Source organism: Podarcis raffonei, chromosome 9 (assembly GCF_027172205.1).
Source record: "Podarcis raffonei isolate rPodRaf1 chromosome 9, rPodRaf1.pri, whole genome shotgun sequence".
Classification (NCBI taxonomy): domain Eukaryota; kingdom Metazoa; phylum Chordata; class Lepidosauria; order Squamata; family Lacertidae; genus Podarcis; species Podarcis raffonei.
The window spans coordinates 12,952,184-12,972,369 of record NC_070610.1 but is presented as its reverse complement, the minus strand read 5'-3'; positions in this window follow the sequence as shown (position 1 = coordinate 12,972,369).

Genomic DNA, 20,186 nt, shown 5'->3' with positions numbered 1-20,186 from the left:
AGTTAGTGCAATTAAAGTGAATTAAAGTGTTCTGGTAAGGGACGCGGGTGGTGCTGTGGGTTAAACCACTGAGTTGCTTGGGCTTGCCGATCAGAAGGTTGGCGGTTCGAATCCCCATGACGGGGTGAGCTCCCGTTGCTTGGTCCCAGCTCCTGCCAACCTAGCAGTTCGAAAGCACGTCAAAGTGCAAGTAGATAAATACCGTATTTTTCGCTCCATAAGACGCACCAGACCATAAGACGCACATAGTTTTGGGGGGAGGAAAAGAAGGAAAAAAATATTCTGAATCTCAGAAGCCAGAACAACAAGAGGGATCGCTGCGCAGCGAAAGCAGCGATCCCTTTTGCTGTTCTGGCTTCTGGGATAGCTGTGCAGCCTGCATTCGCTCCATAAGACGCACACACATTTCCCCTTACTTTTTAGGAGGGAAAAAGTGAGTCTTATGGAGCAAAAAATGCGGTAGGTCATAAGCTCTTTTATTGTCTTGGAAAATGTTCAGCAGAGATATTTTTATTTTTAAAAATGGCAGGAAAGTGTGTGAAAGGAAAAGCAGCGAAAACTAGACTTGAGGGTTTTGGTAACTTGCCTTCATGTGAAAGATGCAGCACATCCAATGCAGAAAGGGTTAAGCAAAACACCTGCCCTGGAAGGGGAAAAAGGGGGGGCATGTGGCGGCCAAGGACAATTGTGAAATCAGACCCAGGATCTGGACAGGAAGGTACTAGGCAGGGATAATTTCAGAGAGTGGCCCTGGGCCACACCTGATGCCAAGATCACACGGTGAAGCTGCTGATAAGAGCCTGAATTGAGCAGAGCAGATGGAAAGCAGGGTTGCCGTACCTGGACAAAAAGGAGTCGCAGGTGCAAAGGAGCATAATAAGCCAAAGGCCAGGCAAAATGGAAGTCCGGATGCAGAATCAAAGCCCGGATAGACTTGACTGCGGGAGGCCTGTGCTTTTTAACATGCAAAAAACAAAACAAACCCAAAGCCATCATGTAGACAGAGGGAGGTGGGCGTTGAGTTCTGTAAAGTTGCATGCAAGTCAAGGGAGCTGATACACTGATTATACTGCTGCACAGCACACCCCAATCCACGAGTGGTTCAAGGTGCCATGCGCGTACCTGGGGTTTTGTTTCCTTGGAATGTGGGACAGTGTCTTTATGATATATGGATTATTTAGACCTGAGCATATGATGGAGGACTTCACAGCATCAACCCCCTGGAAGGTCTTGCTTCTCCCGTAGCCTTGGGTTCAAGCAGAAATCAAGGATGGCTCTCACTCTCAGGGTTCTGCCAGCAGCCTGCTTCTAGTCCAGCTCTCCCACACATACCCGTATTTTTCGCTCTATAAGACGCACCAGACCACAAGACGCACCTAGTTTTTGGAGGAGGAAAACAAGGAAAAAAATATTTTGAATCTCAGAAGCCAGAACAGCAAGAGGGATCGCTGCGCAGTGAAAGCAGCAATTCCTTTTGCTGTACTGGCTTCTGTGATAGCTGCGCATCCTGCATTTGCTCCATAAGACGCACACACATTTCCCCTTACTTTTTAGAAGGGAAAAAGTGAGTCTTATAGAGCAAAAAATACGGTAGGTACCGCTCCAGTGGGAAGGTAAACGGCGTTTCCGTGCGCTGCTCTGGTTCTCCAGAAGCGGCTTAGTCATGCTGGCCACATGACCCGGAAGCTGTACACCGGCTCCCTCGGCCAATAAAGCGAGATGAGCGCCGCAACCCCAGAGTCGGCCACGATTGGACCTAATAGTCAGGGGTCCCTTTACTAAAGTGTTCTGGTGCAACAAATCACACACACACCCCTTTAACACAGATTTCTTGTGGTTAGGAAACACACTAAAAATTGTGGAATCAATGAATGATGAATAAGAAAATGTGTAAACGCCCCTCAAGAAAATCGGGATGAATACAGGATGAACGTTCATTGGGGTATAACCACCCTGTAAACAAATGAGAACGAATACTCAGTAATTGCAAGATATAATCCAAGCTTCGTGCGAGCAAATTAGGATGAATGCTGGATAGGGTGGTAGGATCTGTGGATTTTGTTTTCTTAGTTTCTGGTTTTTTGAATCTTAAATTTGATTATCCACATTTTGAAGCAATTTGCAATTTTAAAAAATCCTCACAGAAATTAGTCAGAATTTTTCTGTGAATTTCTCCCAATAAGCACATTTTTATATGCAGTTTTGACTAAGGTACATATTTTCTGCAATCAATTTTCCCTAATATAATCCATTTTTTTGGATGCTATTTTGACTAAAATCTTCATTTTTGCACAAACTTTCCCCTAATCTACGCACATTGTTTGGTTGGGAAACTGCATCACAGAATTTGGATAGGTTCAAATTTCAAATGCTTAGCTGTGTTTTGGTTTGCATATTGGTTTGGAAAGTGGGGATACGATCGTTTTAGCTTTAAATGAATCAAATTTCCCCGTCCCTTATTCTGAATAAACAGGTCACCTGGCAGGGCCCTAAGTGTTTTGATGAGCTGGGAAGAGCCACACGTCAATGGTATAGACCATGGGTAGGCAAACTAAGGCCCAGGGGTCGGATTTGGCCCAATCATCTTCTCAATCCGGCCTACGGATGGTCCAGGAATCAGCGTGTTTTTACATGAGTAGAAGGTGTGCTTTTATTTAAAATGCATCTCTGGGTTGTTTGTGGGGCATAGGAATTTGTTCATCCCCCCCCCAAAAAAAAATATAGTCTGGCCCCTCACAAGGTCTCAAGGACACACCCTGGTGAAAAAGTTTGCTGACCCCTGCTCTAGACAGAGCAAATGCTTTTGTATTGACACATCTCCACTTAGAGGATCTCAAATCGCAGGACTACAAAAGACTGAAGCCTTGGAGGGCCATAGAAATTTGTACAGTGGTACCTCGGGTTAAAGGGACGCGGGTGGCGCTGTGGGTTAAACCACTGAGCCTAGGGCTTGCCAATCAGAAGGTCGGCGTTTCGAATCCCTGTGACAGGGTGAGCTCCCGTTGCTCGTTCCCTGCTCCTGTCAACCTAGCAGTTCGAAAACACGTCAAAGTGCAAGTAGATAAATAGGTACCGCTCCGGCGGGAAGGTAAACCGCGTTTCCGTGCGCTGCTCTGGTTCGCCAGAAGCGGCTTAGTCATGCTTGCCACATGACCCGGAAGCTATAGGCCGGCTCCCTCGGCCAATAAAGCGAGATGAGTTACATATGTGTGTAAATAAACCATATATCATAAAGACACCACAATCTCCGCTGTGCCTCACTCCCAAAGGAAACAGGGACCCTGGGTAAGTATCTGGAACCCCTGGAATCTTGCACCACTAGGAGACTGGGGTGGCCCTGCAACAATATTATAGCCAGACTTGCTTTCAAATACTTCTTGCAAGCAGACGTATTCTACAGATCTCTCAAAGAGCATTATCAGAGAGTCATTGTGTTGTATCTTGAAAACATAATGAGCACGTAAAGAACTGACTCCCTTACTAGTGTAGCTGGACATATATAAAACTGTGCTTTGTTATTGTTTTGCCATTCTGATTAGCCATTTTGGGAACAACAAAGAAAGTACTGATTCTGTGCTTTAAAGCAAAGAAAAGCAAATGTTGCTTTAAGGTGTATGGCTGGCCTTTTGAAATATTTTGCCTGTTAAAATATGCAGATCCAGAATTATGCATTTGCACGCAACTTTTATTGCATCCATAAATATATCTACACATTAAAGGTGCATAGAGGTAGCACTGAAATTGTGAAAGAGAAAACACACACACACAAAAAGCTAGGAAATGGAAATTTAAGGGTGAACAGCACCGTGGGGCTTTAATATGTAGTCACCATGGGAGCCATAAGGCAAGAGCTAATGTGTGGTCCTTCCATGCTGTGATTCGTTATTGAAAGACATGTAGCACATTTTAGTCCTTACTGGTACATTTCATTCATTATAATTAGTGAAGCCACAGAATTAGAGGAAAACAAGCTGAGACTTGTGGGGGTGGTTGAAAGAGGCACTAGGAGCAGTGGGGTTGCAACAGTGCTTGTTAAACCTGGCAAAATTGGCCTCTTCTGTTCGCTTTAGAAGGGAGCTGAGGCTAGGGTTGCAACCTGGAGAACCTACCTTTACTTTTCAGCTCTGCCAAACGCTCATTAATTTTGATAATCCCTTTCAAACTGGTATACTGACTGCAGCCAAACTAAATATGTATATTTAAAAACCCTGCTAATCTTACAGAATGTTTGTACCGATTGGCACCTTTCCGTTTCCAAAAATTCCTTTTTGTCCTCGCTGCCCCTTAATCCAATCGTTTGTGGCCCCCATGATGGTGTCGGTGACATTTTGTATTTTAATATTTTGTTGGAAGCCGCCCAGAGTGGCTGGGGAAACCCAGCCAGATGGGCGGGGTATAAATAAATAAATTTCTTCTTCTTCTTCTTCTTCTTCTTCTTCTTCTTCTTCTTCTTCTTCTTCTTCATCACAGCGCCACATCTGATGTCACAGGTGCCCAGCCACTAAATCACATGGGCCAATCGGATTTCTTTCTTCTTTCTTTCTTTAGCGATCACTCGTAGGCGAGTAAGATCGTCTTCCATAAACACGGTTTTAATAATGAGTCCGTAAGTGACTGTGGAGGCCAATTCTGGGTCCACACATCCTTCCACAGTGGGGACATTGGTTTCCGGGCAGGAGTTGATCACGCTGTGGATTTGCTAAGCATGCCTTCCTCTTAGCATGTTTCTCTCTTGCGTCCTGAGTTCGAGCGTCTTCCAAGCCCATGACACCTTTGGTAAAGGCTGTTCTCCAACTGGAGCGCTCGCAGGCCAGTGTTTCCCAATTGTTGGTGTTTATACTACATTTTTAAAAAACATTTGACTTCAGTCTTTTAAACCTCTTTTGTTGACCACCAGTTTCCATTTTTAAGTTCGGAATAGAGTACAGTGGTACCTTGGGTTAAGAACTTAATTCATTCTGGATGTCCATTCTTAACCTGAAACTGTTCTTAACCTGAGGTACCACTTTAGCTAATGGGGCCTCCCGCTGCTGCCACACCACTGGAACACAATTTCTGTTCTCATCCTGAAGCAAAGTTCTTAACCCAAGGTACTATTTCTGGGTTAGCGGAGTCTGTAACCTGAAGCGTCTGTAACCCAAGGTACCACAGTAGTTGCTTTGGAAAGTAGTGAGGACAAATGAGGACAAGGACAGCAAGGTCAGGTAAGAAGGAAAATATGGAGAGAAGTGCAGAGAAGAAATATTAACAGGTGGGGTGGGGTGGGGAGTGCTAAACATAATTGGAACAATGCAAATACGCTCACAACGAGCGTTGAAAAATCGCCCCAAACAGGAGGTGTTCTTCAGCATTCATGAGAAGGAACAGCCAGCTTCCACTCAGCCCTGCCTTCAACTGTTCTGAAGCGGGAAGAGAGTTTGCCGCCGCTGTGCCTCCTGTTCCATTTCCCCCTGCCCAGTTCCATCACTCACCCAGCTCCTCCATCTGTTGCGAGGCAAAATTAAAAGTCCCTCTTGCATCGGCACACGGGAGAGGAGGGTGAGTGATGTGAACCATGGAAGACCCGGGTGGAGAAGCAGCTGCTGCTGCTGTAGTTCTTTCGCTTTTCTCCTCTTGCTGCCATTTTATTGGTTTGACATATGTGTCTTGTTTTTGGTGTGTGTGTGTGATCTTTAGGGACCCTTTTCAGACAGAACGGTGTTGGATGCTGCTAGCCCAGAGATGGAAGGAAGGAACAACCCTGACCAGAGAAGAATGGCAAACCAAGTTGATGGACTATGCTGAGATGGCAAAATTAACTGGGAAGCTCAGAAATCAAGAGGACAAGAACTTTAAAAAAGAATGGGAAAAGTTTGTAATCTATTTACGAGACCATTGTAAACAGGTTAAAACATCAGCAGGATTTTAATCACTCTTGTAAAATAATGGAAAGTATGGATGGGACGCAGGTGGCGCTGTGGGTTAAACCACAGAGCCTAGGACTTGATGATCAGAAGGTCGGCGGTTCGAATCCCCGCGACGGGGTGAGCTCCCGTTGCTCGGTCCCTGCTCCTGCCAACCTAGCAGTTCGAAAGCACATCAAAGTGCAAGTAGATAAATAGGTACCACTCCGGCAGGAAGGTAAATAGTGCGCTGCTCTGGTTCACCAGATGCGGCTTAGTCATGCTGGCCACATGACCCGGAAGCTGTACGCCGGCTCCCTCAGCCAATAAAGCGAGATGAGTGCCGCAACCCCAGAGTCGGCCCTGACTGGACCTGATGGTCAGGGGTCCCCTTTATGGATAGTTTGGGTGGATAAAAATTTGGACAAGTATTGATATGCAGTTGTAAATATTATTAGGACCCATGGAAGGGATGGGGAGAGATCAGGAGATTCAGAGCAATCTGGATATTTGGATCTTGAATTGTTTTTTGTTATATGTTTATATTTTTAAAAATCAAATAAAAGACAGAAGGGTGTTATGGGAATTAAAAGGGGGGGGGGAATCAATATCCAACGAAGTCATCCACAGAGTAAACCCACTGAAATCAATAGGTCTGCTCTGAGTAGGGCTGATTTCAATCTCGCCCAAACTCCAGAATGAGCCCTTAGCAACATCACAAATGTTATGCAACTAAGAAGTTGTCAAGAAACTTCACAAGGGAACTGTTTGTGCCCGTCTGACACTCTTAGTAGGGGGACACAGAGGCCCACGTCTGCCATCACATTTTTTCTTCTTTCCTTCCCTTTTTTTGGCCTTAACAAGCTCCTGTGAATGCTCTCTCACCGCAGTGGTCCCAAAGCCACACATCCAGCTGGGCATCCTATCTGCTTAATCTCACCTTCTCCGGTTACTCAGAGTGACTCCTGAGGAAATGTATTTCAGCGGGTTATGTAGCTCTTTCATCCCCATCAAAGAGCTAAAGATGGCGGCCACCTCTTGCAAGAAGCACAGGTGTTGTGTGAGGAGAGCCCAACTGTCAGCAGTCAGAAAGGAGGCCGGCAATTTGTTTGTTTTTTTCTACTGGTTTGGATCTAAAAATTAGGAATTTTTAAAAAATACGTTGGGTGAGCTGGCAGCTCATCTGCAGTATGAAAGCATACAGCTATATTGGCAGCTAAAAAAGCCAATGCAATTCTGGGCTGCATCAATAGGAGTATAGCATCTAGATCAAGGGAAGTAATAGTGCCACTGTATTCTGCTCTGGTCAGACCTCACCTGGAGTACTGTGTCCAGTTCTGGGCACCACAGTTCAAGAAGGACACTGACAAACTGGAACGTGTCCAGAGGAGGGCAACCAAAATGGTCAAAGGTCTGGAAATGATGCCTTATGAGGAACGGCTAAGGGAGCTGGGCATGTTTAGCCTGGAGAAGAGGAGGTTAAGGGGTGATATGATAGCCATGTTCCAATATATAAAAGGATGTCACATAGAGGAGGGAGAAAGGTTGTTTTCTGCTGCTCCAGAGAAGCGGACACGGAGCAATGGATCCAAACTACAAGAAAGAAGATTCCACCTAAACATTAGGAAGAACTTCCTGACAGTAAGAGCTGTTCGACAGTGGAATTTGCTGCCAAGGAGTGTGGTGGAGTCTCCTTCTTTGGAGGTCTTTAAGCAGAGGCTTGACAACCATATGTCAGGAGTGCTCTGATGGTGTTTCCTGCTTGGCAGGGGGTTGGACTCGATGGCCCTTGTGGTCTCTTCCAACTCTATGATTCTGTGATTCTATAGAGGGGATGGGAAAGAATGTTTGTCCAATTCTTGATAGACAAACGATAATGTTAGGAAGGAAACAGAATGCATCAGACTAGTAAGTAGCAAGTCAGACTAGAAGCTTTAGTTTGTTATTCTCCAGCCAAAGATAATCTCCTATAAAGTTTCACCGACTCCTGTGAGAGAGTGCTTAACTTTTGGAACATGTTGGATCATGCCGTCCAAATTGAGATTGGAATTTGTGACAGAATTCTCAGCGCCCTTGCCAAGTCATGCAATCCACAGCCTTTATTTACCAGGGATAAGTCTCCATTTGCCGGTAAATCGCTGCCCCTAATTTTGCCAGACAGGGAACCAGACAGAGGGCCTTCTCGGTAGTGGCGCCCACCCTGTGGAACACCCTCCCTTAAGATGTGAAGGAAATAAGCAGCTATCCTATCTTTAAAAGACATCTGAAGGCAGCCCTGTTCAGGGAAGTTTTTAATATTTAATGCTGTATTGTTTTTAATACTTGATTGGGAGCCGCCCAGAGTGGCTGGGGAAACTCAGCCAGATGGGTGGGGTATAAATAATAAATTATTATTATTATTATTATTATTATTATTATTATTATTATTATTGGAAGTTTAAGCATCCTGCCTCCGAGTCTTCTGAAGATAAATCTCTGAGTAGGGGATGGATATACCGTGTGCTTGTGAAAACGCATGTACATTACAGGCACATGAGCACTATAGCACCACCTAGTGTGTAGCCTGACATTTCACATGTTGGAGCTGGTGAACTGTTAAGTACAGTCATACCTCGGGTTACAGCCACTTCGGGTTGCGTTTTTTTGTGTTGCTGACCGCCGAAACCCGGAAGTACTGGAACGGATTACTTCCGGGTTTCGGGGGTCGCACATGCGCAGAAGTGCTAAATCGTGCTTTGCGTATGCGCAGAAGCGCCGAATCGCAACCTATGCGTGCGCAGACGTGGGTTGCGAACGCTGCCGGTTGCAAACATGCATGCCGCACAGATCATGTTCGCAACCCGAGCATTCACTGTAATAATAATAATTTATTATTTATACCCCGCCCATCTGGCTGGGTCAGTAATCCAAGTTTATGCACCAGCTACTGGTGCAGAAGAAACTGAAATTGACCAATTCTATGAAGACTTACAACACCTTATAGAAGTGACACCAAAGAAGGATGTTCTTCTCACCTTGCCAACAAAGGTCCGTATAGTTAAAGCCATGGTTTTCCCAGTAGTGATGTATGGAAGTGAGAGCTGGACCATACAGAAGGCTGATCTCCGAAGAATTGATGCTTTTTGAATTATGGTGCTGGAGGAGACTCTTGAGAGTCCCATGGACTGCAAGAAGATCAAACCTCTCCATTCTGAAGGAAATCAGCCCTGAGTGCTCACTGGAATTAATTAATTAATTAATTAATTAATTAATTATTATAAATTATTATTATTATACAAATCTTTGCTGCTATCTGCTCATTTTGATCTGACAGAAGAAAGGACATTGTCCTTTAAGATATTCCATGAGTGGGCTCCTACTGTTTTGCACCTGATTACCGTATTTTTTGCTCTATAAGACTCACTTTTCCCCTCCTAAAAAGTAAGGGGAAATGTGTGTGCGTCTTATGGAGCGAATGCAGGCTGCGCAGCTATCCCAGAAGCCAGAACAGCAAGAGGGATTGCTGCTTTCACTATGCAGCGGATGATCCCTCTTGCTGTTCTGGCTTCTGAGATTCAGAATATTGTTTTTCTTGTTTTCCTCCTCCAAAAACTAGGTGCGTCTTGTGGTCTGGTGCGTCTTATAGAGTGAAAAACACAGTAATTATATCCTCTTTCCATCACTGCTAATCTATTTGAACCCCTAGTCAGAGAGGGTCTGTTCGTTTTCTCTCTCTCTCTCTCTCTCTCTCTCTCTCTCTCTCTCTCTCTCTCTGTGTGTGTGTGTGTGTGTGTGAGAGAGAGAGAGAGAGAGAGAGAGAGAGAGAGAGAGAGAGACTACTCTGGCTGCAAAGAGGGAAGGAACTGCCGTTTCTGAAAGAGGGACAGAATTTTAAAATGATTTTTTCTCACAGAGAATGCACAGCCAGAGGGAAAGTCACTCTACTGTCTCGCGTCGGGAGGAGGGAAAAACTTCTGGAAATGATTAAGCAGCAACACAAGCAATCTGGTTCAATTAAAATTAGGCGACAAATTGAAGATATATGCAATACATTAGAAATGATTAAGCAGCCCTGAGGGGTTGGAAGAAAGAATGTAAGAAGAGAACCGCAGGATCAGGCCAAAGGCTCACGTAGTCCAGCTTTCTCTTCTCACAGGGGCCAAAACAGATGCCACTATGGAAAGGTCAGAAGCAGGGCCTGAGAGGAGCACCAGCACCCTTCCCCACCGTGTGGACAGAACACAGCAGGATGCGTGTGAAAATGTATGAGGTACATGAAACAATAGCACTCATACTGCAGTATAAAATGGAAAGCAAGTCAGAGCTCACTCCGTCCGAAAAGCACCTTCTGCGAATTGCTGCTGAGGTGGGAGGGCTGAGGCTTACAGAAGTCTCAGCACCATTGTTGTTGTTGTTTAGTCGTTTAGTCTTGTCCGACTCTTCGTGACCCCATGGACCAGGGCACACCAGGCACTCCTGTCTTCCACTGCCTCCCGCAGTTTGGTCAAACTCATGTTCGTAGCTTCGAGAACACTGTCCAACCATCTCATCCTCTTGTCGTCCCCTTCTCCTTGTGCCCTCCATCTTTCCCAACATCAGGGTCTTTTCCAGGGAGTCTTCTCTTCTCATGAGGTGGCCAAAGTATTGGAGCCTCAGCTTCACAATCTGTCCTTCCAGTGAGCACTCAGGGCTGATTTCCTTGAGAATGGAGAGGTTTGATCTTCTTGCAGTCCATGGGACTCTCAAGAGTCTCCTCCAGCACCAGAATTCAAAAGCATCAATTCTTCGGCAATCAGCCTTCTTTATGGTCCAGCTTTTACTTCCATACATCACTACTGGGAAAACCATAGCTTTAACTAGATGGACCTTTGTTGGCAAGGTGATGTCTCTGCTTTTTAAGATGCTGTCTAGGTTTGTCATTGCTTTTCTCCCAAGAAGCAGGCGTCTTTTAATTTCGTGACTGCTGTCGCCATCTGCAGTGTTCATGGAGCCCAAGAAAGTAAAATCTCTCACTGCCTCCATTTCTTACCCTTCTATTTGCCAGGAGGTGATGGGACCAGTGGCCATGATCTTCGTTTTTTTGATGTTGAGCTTCAGACCATAATTTGCGCTCTCCTCTTTCACCCTCAATAAAAGGTTCGTTAACTCCTCCTCACTTTCTGCCATCAAGGTTGTGTCATCTGCATATCTGAGGTTGTTGATATTTCTTCCGGCAATCTTAATTCTGGCTTGGGATTCATCCAGCCCAGCCTTTCGCTTGATGAATTCTGTGTATAAGTTAAATAAGCAGGGAGACAATATACAACCTTGAGCCAAGGCTGTATATTGTCTCAGCACCCTTACCAAACTACAATTCCCAGAATTCTTTGGGGGTGGGGAGCCATTGCAGCAAAGCAGAACAAAAGGAAAATACTTTTAGTGTCTTCTTTCTTGGATAAGGTAATGATCTCTGGAGCCCACAAGCAGCACATGAGCACTATCCTACTGCTGTTCCGCTGCAACTGTTCTTCAGAGGGCAAACTATTTGGATACCGGAGCTGACATAGTGTTGAGTTGAGGAAGGCATGGAAGTTGCATGCCTGAAATCCTTCTAATTCCTGGATCCAGGACTGATTCAATTCCTAGAATACCCAGGCTAGCTTTCTGGTGAGGTGATGGCCTTCTAAGTACAGGCCATTAAGGTAACAAAGGATGTGGCTCAATGCCAGATAGCAACTGGCTAGAAAGACAAAGGCCAGAGTTGGGAGTTGGGAGAGAGAGAGAGAGAGAGAGAGAGAGAGAGAGAGAGACAGAGAGAGAGACAGAGAGCTAGAAGTGGGCAGGTTGGTAGCTGGAAGATAGAGCTATACCTGATTTCTGTTGGAATCTAAGCAGAAACAAGACCCTCTTGGAGCGTTAATACTGTGAACCCTCCATTTTAGACTCAGGTTGCATACATGTGTGAATAAACCATATGTCCTAAAGACACCACAGTCTCCGTTGTGCCTCATTCCAATGAAACTGAACCCTGGGTGAGCCGCCACTTGGAGATTGGGGAGGTATGCAACGTTAGCCATCTTTTTTAAGTTTAATGAGGCAAGACCACCAGAGTGCTAAGAGCTGGGGGGTTAAGGGGGAAAGCTCCTGTTCAACAAAGCTGTCATGTATAAGTTACACCTACAGGGTTAAGATTTGTTCCCCAAGTTCACCTTGTTCATATTGATGACAGTGAAGATGTATGCATATTCGATCCTCCAGCAGGATTTTTAAATGTATGTGTTTGCAGTCAATGTATCTTGCTGTACGGTAGTTTATGGGCTTTAATATGCTATATATATCCACATAAAAAGTCGCAGGCATTGCTGCACCCGTGTGATAAGTTTGCTTCTAAATGTTCCAAAGATTAGCATTTGTAGGATTGTTTACAGTTCAGCTGCAGGAATGCTGTAATTCATATTATATATAGTCAACTGTTTATCCATAATTTAAAATTGCAAACTCCAGTACAGTATTTCCACATACTGGGGTTCTTTCTCCCCCGCCCCCCGCAAACACACACACACACACACACACACACTCGTTTGCCGCCAGATGGCACAGAGAAAATTATTCCAGCACTCACAGCAACTGAATTTTAAGCAGACAAATGTAAGTCTGTAGCTATATGTGCGCCTTCCTTGCTTTTATCAATGGCTGTAGTGCTGGCCTGTTTGATCACACGCAACAGAACAAACATGGCTCATTAATCAGCGCTTTGCCTCTTTTCATTCAGAGGCCCTCTGAAAATTTATTTGGCACAGCCCTTGCTGTACAAAGAATGAAAATTTGTATAATGGCGAGGGGGAGTTATGTTCTGTAATTTAAGATAAGTTAGCTCTAGTAAAATGTGTCATACAGCTACTCTGCAAAAAGAGTTCGCTGTCTATCAGTCCCAACTCGGTGGCTGTGGTAGCCAGGAGTACTGGGGGGTGGGACAGCTTTTTACTGGGCTGACCAGTACAATTGCATCTTGTTAGGTATCCTGTGTTGAAGTCCAAAAAGCTCCTAAAAATGTAGAAACTTTATAAATATAGTTGTTAATAAAGTCATTTCCTCAAAATTAATGTAACAGAAGTGAACTGTAAATTCTGCATAATTTGAGAAGGGCTTTGGGACACGGGTGGTGCTGTGGGTTAAACCACAGAGCCTAGGACTTGCTGATCAGAAGGTCGGCAGTTCGAATCCCTGCGACGGGGTGAGCTCCCGTTGCTCAGTCCCTGCTCCTGCCAACCTAGCAGTTTGAAAGCACGTCAAAGTGCATCTCACTTTATTGGCCGAGGGAGCCAGCGTACAGCTTCCGGGTCATGTGGCCAGCATGACTAAGCCGCTTCTGGCGAACCAGAGCAGCGCACGGAAACGCCGTTTACCTTCCCGCCAGAGCGGTACCTATTTATCTACTTGCATTTTGATGTGCTTTTGAACTGCTAGGTGGGCAGGAGCAGGGACTGAGCAACGGGAGCTCACCCCGTCGCGGGGATTCAAACCGCCGACCTTCTGATCGGCAAGTCCTAGGCTCTGTGGTTTAACCCACAGCGCCACCCATGTCCCCGTGGGTGCTGTATACATGGCACCAATAAGAACCAGAGATTTCCAGTAGGTAATTACCAGATCTGCATGGGAAAACATTCCCCTGTTCCATTACATGCACTGCTTCTAAAATTACCAAGCAATTGTTAATTTCCCCCTTCCCAACACACACAAACACACATTGTTAACAGAGAAACCTGATGTTGCAATCAGTACAGTGTGTGGGTTGCCCAGGCATTTTTGAACATCGTCTATTTCTAATGCTCAGTGCAGGCTTCCCAGCTGAATCTAAGATGCCAGGTTAAAATGCATTAAGACAGCACATCTTTCCTCAATGTTTGCAATTCGTCTTTTTTGCAAAGATGGATATTTTTCATACGTTTGGCAGGTCACAAGCCAAAAAAGCTCTGCTCTGTTGACGTTGTTATTTATGCTCTGCAGCAAGATTATCAATGATGTTGTCAGTGCCACTTTAGCATAAGGAACTGTTTAAAATTGTGTTGATGTTGTTGACTGAATGATTAACCCTATTGGACAAAACAGCACTGAAATTTCTTAGAAGAAATTTAGGTGTTGGATCTACATTTCCTTAGAAGGGTTTGGATTTTAGCTATGTTCTGAGTGGCAAGCAACAGCAGAAGTAACTCAGGAAAGGAGTAGAACCCTAGCCTAAGATTTAGAAGCGGTGTAAAAGTACTGCAAGTGACCAAATACAGTGGTACCTCGGGTTACATACGCTTCAGGTTACAGACCCCGCTAACGCAGAAATAGTACCTCTGGTTAAGAACTTTGCTTCAGGATGAGAACAGAAATTGCGCGGCGGTGGCGCGACGACGACGGGATACCCCATTAGATAAAGTGGTATCTCAGGTTAAGAACAGTTTCAGGTTAAGAACGGACCTCTAGAACGAATTAAGTTCTTAACCCAAGGTACCGCAGTACAGACCTGCCCAACCTGATGGGACCTTGGCATGGATATCAAGATTTCCCAAGTCACTGGGACTCCAACATCACCCCTGATATCACCTCTGCTAACTCAAGAAGGGAAACTGTTCAGCAGATGGTTTGTTACACTAACATAATCTTACTCTCTTTTGAGAATACAGTGGTACATCGGGTTGCATATGCTTCAGGTTGCAGACTCCGCTAACCCAGAAATAGTGCTTCAGGTTAAGAACTTTGCTTCAGGATAAGAACAGAAATCGTGCTCCGGCATCGCGGCGGCAGCAGGAGGCCCCATTAGCTAAAGTGGTGCTTCAGGTTAAGAACAGTTTCCGGTTAAGAACGGACCTCCGGAACGAATTAAGTACTTAACCCGAGGTATCACTGTACATTCTCTGATAAGAACATTTGTGATTAAGCAACAGGATCCTGAAATGGTGAGTGGAATCATGACAGGTGTTTGCAACATCTTTTAGATTTAAGATACCTGTTGTACAGGGCTGGATTTAGGTTTGATGAGGCCCTAAGCTACTGAAGGTAATGGGGCCCTTTATATGTCCAGCTGTCCTTTGTAAACAACAAATTATCACTGTTTTTTTGTATTGAATATATGCTATATGGTAATTTATGGACCTAATAGGTATCTAAAGCCATTTGCACATGCAGAATGTAGGCACCCTATATATAGAAATGAGCAAACCAGTGATATTCTAGGGAGCAGGCTAGCAGGCGGGGCCCATTACTTACATCATAGGAGCCTACACAACACAAAACACTGCTGCTCTATTTAGGTTTTATTTTATTTGTTTTTCGTCTTATATTTTAGAAATGTACATCCAGGTTTTTTTCCCTTTAATTTTTATTGAGCCCCCAAGAGAGTGGGGCCCTAAGCTATAGGTTGTTTAGCTTATACGTAAATCCGGCACTGCTGTTGTAACAAGAACCTTGGAGGACAAAGCTGGAATAAGTCAAACTTTGTTACTGCTTTGTCCAACAGGCTCAGGAATATATATCAGTTCATCATGCCCCTCCAGTATTTCAGTTTATTGTCTTGGCGTTCAGCAGCAGTACCTCAATAAGAGTCATTATCAAAATGATATTCTGGGTTAGGCCGAGGAAAAGGAGGCATAACTCTTCTTCTGTAGTAATGGCCTAACCTAGTCCCACCACAATAACTTCCCTTACACCACACACTCAAGTCTGTACCACCCAGACTTGGTTAAACTTGATGACCCTTGGGATTCCTTCCAACTCTACAAGTCCATCTGCCAGAATTCCCAAATGCTTACTTAGTATTGAAATACTTTATTGTCACTTGTATAGCTTGTATACAGTGAGATTACACGAGCACCCCCCATTTAGCTCTCTTAGTCTTAATTCCCTTCGTTTACTGACGCACACCCACCAAACCCGAAAGTCAATTGCCCTGTTGTTATCTTTTCATTCAGCAGCCTAACAGCCCACGGATAGAAGCTGTTCTTTACCCTGTTGGTGCGACTAATCATGCTTCTATATCTTCTGCCTGAGGGCAGGAGATCAAGAAAGTGCTGGCCAGGGTGTGAATAATCCCTGAGAATTTTCCTCACTCTCCTGAGGCAACGTTCTTCTGCTATTTCATCCAGCGGATTCACGGGACAGCCCATAATATCTTGTGCTGTATTCACCACCCTTTGTAGGCACTTCCTATCCGTTGATGTCAAACCAGCGTACCACACCGTGATGCAGTATGAAAGGACACTTTCTATTGTTGACTGCTAGAAGGAGATCATCAAATGTTGATTGACATTGTTCTTCGGCAATAATCTGAGGAGATGGAGTCTCTGTTGGGCTTTCTTAACCACCTGGGTTGTATTTATTTTCCAAGTAAGATCTTCACTGAGATAAACTCAGTATCCCCACAATATCCTACCCACTGCCTTGTGGGACATCTTTGGGAGAAGAAAAGGCTAAGAAACCTTACACAAATCCAGAATGGAGTCCCCAACACAGTTGGATAGGCCCCTCTTATGCCTCCTGCAACCAAGCTGGTGCCAAATGTATTCCTCTGCTTTCCTTTGGACCACATCAACAAGGCCAAGAGGGGGTCTTGTAGTCTGGGCAGCCCAGGACCTCCATACACACTGCCCAGGCTTGCGCCTCAGAGATGTCACTTCAGTGCTGCTAACAAAGGTCCATATAGTTAAAGCTATGGTTTTCCCAGCAGTGATGTATGGAAGTGAGAGCTGGACCATAAAGAAGGCTGATCGCCGAAAAATTGATGCTTTGGAATTATGGTGCTGGAGAAGACTCTTGAGAGTCCCATGGACTGCAAGAAGATCAAACCTATCCATTCTGAAGGAAATCAGCCCTGAGTGCTCACTGGAAGGACAGATTGTGAAGCTGAGGCTCCAATATTTTGGCCACCTCATGAGAAGAGAAGACTCCCTGGAAAAGACCCTGATGTTGGGAAAGATGGAGGGCACAAGGAGAAGGGGACGACAGAGGACAAGATGGTGGGACAGTGTTCTCAAAGCTACCAGCATGTTTTTAACCAAACTGTGGGAGGCAGTGGAAGACAGAAGTGCCTGGCGTGCTGTGGTCCATGGGGTCACGAAGAGTCAGACACGACTAAATGACTAAACAACAACAACAACGCAACAAAAACAATGCGGGAGGCAGCCGTTACAAGTCACCGGCCTTCGCAGCCACAGCAGACATTGTGATTCTCCAGCGGTTTGACTTAACCCGCAGAGGCGCACTCCATTGTCTCTCGTGACAGATGAATGCCAACAACAAATATCCTCCACAGAAATATTCTATCTACAAAGGCAAGGGGGGGAAATATCAAAGATGTAAAAGGACAAGAGAAAAGAAAGGACAAGAAGAGGACAAGAGATTAACTAGGAAATGAAATGGATACAAGAGCTTATATATAATCTTTCGTACTTTCCCTGACCCCAGGCTCCCACAATGGGACCAAGGACTCTACAAACCCAAGTATGAACGAGTAGGCTTAACACCCCCCCAAAAAAATTTTCACCTGGGAAGAAGGGTTATTCCAAAACCTCAGAGTAGTTACTCTAAAGCAGGCATGTCCAAAGTCTGTTTTGGGGGCCTAATCCGGCCCACCTGTCAATTTAATCTGGCCTCTGTGGTAAATTCCCAAAAAAAGCTCAGCAATTTCAATTCTAAAAAAGCTCAACAACTTTGGGGATAAATCCTTTTTAAAAAAGCATGTTCACTTCATGAAATCTGGCCCTCTTTGAAAAAAGTTTGGGCACCCCTGTTCTAAAGGTTCTTCCCTTCACCACTGATGCCCCCACCTCTGCAAACATGGGCAGATGAGCTCAAAAAGTAACTTTTAACTTGCATTCACACATATGGCACTAATGGTAAAATTAAAATGTCACAGGTGGGAGGCAACCCTCAAGATTGCAATGATGAGCTGTGTTGTTCTGCAAGGAGTTGTCATGACGACTGGTAATCTTTGGCATCTGAGGTAGAAAATCCAAATGGCACCCTCGCTGCTACTAATTAACTTCAGGACCAATGCACAAAGATGTTGCATTGCACCTTCCTCAATGAAATGCATGTGAAGTGTTTGAGAGCATAACTTGAGCTTGACACATGAGACCCTTCAGTAAGTATTTATTTATTAAGTTAAGATTGTTTGTGTCATGCCCTTCCACTAAAAAATATGCCACTTAAAGGCAGCTATTAACACCCAATAAAAATAGTAATCACAGTACAATAAGCAGATTGACAGCATATATTGGAAACACATCCAACACACGTTTAAAGCACATAACTCCCACCCCCCGAAGAATCCTGGGAATTTCCCCCCTCCCCTCACAAAACTACAGTTCTCAGCACCTTACAAAACTGAGCCAGAGTTACAGGAGGCCCAAGAATATTGCTAGCAATATAGAGCAGACTGTTGTTGTTGTTTAGTCATTTAGTCGTGTCTGACTCTTTGTGACCCCATGGACCAGAGCACGCCAGGCACTCCTGTCTTCCACTGCCTCCCGCAGTTTGGTCAGACTCATGCTGGTAGCTTCGAGAACACTGCCCAACCATCCCCGTCCTCTGTCGTCCCCTTCTCCTTGTGCCCTCCATCTTTCCCAACATCAGGGTCTTTTCCAGGGAGTCTTCTCTTCTCATGAGGTGGCCAAAGTATTGGAGCCTCAGCTTCAGGATCTGTCCTTCCAGTGAGCACTCAGGGCTGATTTCCTTAAGAATGGAGAGCTTTGATCTTCTTGCAGTCCATGGGACTCTCAAGAGTCTCCTCCAGCACCATAATTCAAAAGCATCAATTCTTTGGTGATCAGCCTTCTTTATGGTCCAGCTCTCACTTCCATGTATCACTGCTGGTTAAACCATAGCTTTAACTAGACGGATCTTTGTTGGCAAGGTGATGTCTCTGCTTTTTAAGAGGCTGGCTAGGTTTGTCATTGCTTTTCTCCCAAGAAGCAGGCGTCTTTTAATTTCGTGACTGCTGTCACCATCTGCAGTGATCATGGAGCCCAAGAAAGTAAAATCTCTCACTGCCTCCATTTCTTCCCCTTCTATTTGCCAGGAGGTGATGACACTGTAAATTGTGTTAGGATTTTGCATTCTTCCAGCCGGCTTACGCTGGAGGTAGGAAATTCTGTATTGGATGTGATGGAATAACTCAGTCCGTCCAATGTTGATACATGGAAGAATAACCTGCTGTCAGAAGACGTAGGCCATTTTGCATTAGCCGCTACTCGTGGTTTGCTTACCCGTGTAGCACTGTGGTCTAAACCACTGAGTTGCTTGGGCTTGCCGATCAGAAGGTCGGCAGTTCAAATCCCCACGACGGAGTGAGCTCCCATTGCTCTGTCCCAGCTCCTGCCAACCTAGCAGTTCGAAAGCATGCCAGTACAAGTAGATAAATAGGTACCACTGCGGCAGGAAGGTCAATGGAATTTCCTTATGCTCTGGTTTCCATCACGGTGTTCTGCTGCTCCAAAAGCGGTTTAGTCATGCTAGCCACATGACCCGGAAAAACTGTCTATGGACAAACGGCGGCTCCCTCGGCCTGAAAGCGAGATGAGCGCCACACCCCATAGTTGCCTTTGACTGGACTTAACTGTACAAGGGTCCTTTACCTTTTACCTCAGAACAGTGATTCACACAGAATCATAAGGGGTGGGCACCCCAGAGAATGGCACCATTCTAGGATGCTGTCTGGTCCAATATCCTTTTTCACCAGCTGACCAGCCAGAAGCTTCTGGAAAGACCCTGAGCAGGACGGGAGGACAACAGACCTAGTCAATTGCTTGCAAGGATATTGCACACAGTTCTCAACTATGGACGTAGAGAGGCCACAAATCTGAAGTCTAGCAAACATGTACATCAACAATATTTATTTTCTCTTAATAAACTAATGGAGCGATTAGCCAATTACCAAGTATAACAACGAATAAAGGACAAGAAAAAACAAATGACTCGACCCAAACCACAGCTGAGTATGTGGTAAGGTAGTAAACTGTTGTTAAAAAAAACCGGAGTTTCAATAGTTCCTGTTGCTTGTATTCTTCCTCCTCCTCCTACGTCTAAGTGTCTTCTGCCCTCTTTTTCCCCCTCAAGTATTTCTTCAGCACCTTCTCCTCACCTGCCCTCCTCACTCTAGCTGTCACCAACTGACTTCACTTGCACTGCATCCTCTGACCTCATAGGAGTCGGCATCGCAAAACTGTCTTTGCATACAGAATTCATTCAGCCATTCGGCTGTCAACAATTCAATCCCCTCTGAATCACCGCATCTTGGGGAGTGTGAATTCGAAAAGTTTGTTACTGAGAAGTGAGGAGTGGTTTTTTCTATTTCTTCGTCGT